The following is a 2,102-nucleotide window of genomic DNA, read 5'->3' as shown; positions in this document are numbered from 1 at the left end:
ATCCTCAGCAAGGCGTGCTCATGCTACACAGGACAGGGCTTCGGGCACCTCTTTGTCTACCACAGATGATCGACATCAGGAACTGCCACACCAGACAACCGTTTTCATCTACAACACCTTTCTCAGGAACCACGCAGCATTCCAGTGACCTGCTTTCCTCCTACTCTAAAGGCTATCTCAGCCCACCTTGTATGTGGCACCTCATAAACAGGAGACAAAGCAACCGCAGCAGCAAAAGCCACAGCACCCTTGGGACAGTTACTCTCATCCCCTCCCGTACCTCAGCCACTTGCCTGCCCCCCATGGGAAGAAGAGAAAGCCACCGCAGCGCTTGGAAACCATCCCTGCACGTGCCGCTCCTTGACGCTCTCTGGCCCTATCTCACATCCTCAGCCAATTCTGTGGAGAGCCTGCCACGGCACCTGCAAAGCAAGACGGACACCTTTCATAGTCACTTTGTGCTACTTAGCTGTTCTGCTCCAATCCAGCTTATGACCAGCTCCTCTTCTTACACAGCTCTTCAGAGTGCAGTTTGCTCCTTTGAGCCTGTGCGAGACACCTGTGAAACAAAAAGAAAAGCATAGGCCGAGGCAGCATCCAAAGCCACAGCACAGCTAGGACAGTTGCTCTCATCTGCTGCCTTACCTCTGCCCACTTACCTGCCCCTGAGGCAGATGATTCCATTTAACCTCTTCAAACAGCTACACCACCTCTAAAAGACAAAGAGGGGATGCTTACACTAACAGTGAGACCTGCAACACAACAACTGCTGCATCTGTTCCTCACTCACCTTGCCAGAGGCAGCTCTGGGTGTGACGTCCCAGGTTGTACACTGCGTTTCAGCTTTATCAAATGAAAACTGTCACAAGATAATCATTCAGCTGCCAGCATTAGCACCCATCCCTCAACAACACAAAGGGACCCCGTTTACAACATTATCGTTTCAAAAGTGTGGACAACTTGCCTCAGCACCTCAGAAGTAGACCAAGCCAGTACACTGAGCTGCCGAATGAGAGCTTGACAATTCCGGAAGGCGTTCTTTCCTTTGGCTGGTTCCTCCTGAGGTTTATCTAAGGCTTGCAAAAAAAAAAAAAAAAAAAAAGAAAAAAGTCCACATCTGCAAGCTTTGACAATTCAACAACAGAACTCTCCTCCAGAACTATTCAAGCACTACGCGAGCAGCTGCTCTCAAGCAGCTCAATTCTCCCCCCCCAACATCTGCCAAACACCACAGAGATGACTGTGCCAGCTGCCCTTCAGTACATGCCCAGAGGCAGACCGGATGTCTTTGCCAAAACACTCCAGACAATGTATTAGCACACCCATGCACTGCCACGTTAGCTGTCATCACTAACTGCCAGGCAGGACAGCTCCAGACCAAACACATACACACACAGGCACGCCACAAACACTACAAACAAAACACACAACACAAGGCGCAAGAAAAGGTGACCCCCAGAGGAAAGCCCTATGGCAACAGCAAGTCAGAACAGGTGCTCTGCATCAGACCCTAGGAGACTCAAATGTCACAATATGTGACTGCAAGCAACTGCCAGAACTGGGATGATGGAGGCCTAAAAAGCCTGCCTTCAAGACAAGAGACCAGAAGGATGGGGACTGAAAATCCCATAAGACGATGCTTAGAAAATCAATTCCCAAGCAAGAGCTCTTGATACGGCCCAGATGACTTCTGCAAGAGCAAGGATGGAAACAGATGTGATCTCAAACCGAATATGATACACAAGACCTGAAAGAGATCTGCACCTCAAGCAGTGACTGCAAGACAAGAAGTGCTCACATCAGCCCTACGATGATGAAACAAGCATTTAGGACCTTTGGTGTGGCTACCAAGTTGCCCGTCTTGTCTGCCCAGTGGAAGAAGGCAATGCGGATCTCAAGACATGAGGAGCGCGTAACAGATGTTGATCATATCAGGAAACATTTGATACAAAAAACTATTACACGCACAGAAGCGATTCCTTTAAGCTCCCATTGCAAGACAAGAGGTGCTCAGCTCCCAATTGAATGAACATCAGCAGTATTCCGAGGAGGTCAAGTGTTGAATACCCTCAGGATGGCTTCCCCAGGGCCTGCTGAGCAAC

At 49.4% G+C, this 2,102-nt stretch overlaps 1 long non-coding RNA gene across 1 annotated transcript; it reads right to left on the bottom strand.

Moving 5' to 3' along the window:
- Positions 1-243: 243 nt before the first annotated feature.
- Positions 244-700, bottom strand: LOC116493876. The gene is made up of 3 exons (XR_004253811.1): positions 660-700; positions 513-559; positions 244-422 (listed from the first exon to the last, which is right to left on the bottom strand). It is a non-coding gene; the product is annotated as an uncharacterized LOC116493876 (long non-coding RNA).
- Positions 701-2,102: the final 1,402 nt, after the last annotated feature.

Source organism: Aythya fuligula, chromosome 12 (genome assembly GCF_009819795.1).
Source record: "Aythya fuligula isolate bAytFul2 chromosome 12, bAytFul2.pri, whole genome shotgun sequence".
Taxonomy (NCBI): Eukaryota; Metazoa; Chordata; class Aves; order Anseriformes; family Anatidae; genus Aythya; species Aythya fuligula.
Note: the sequence above shows the minus strand (reverse complement) of the source record. Positions and strands in the feature narration are given on the sequence as shown.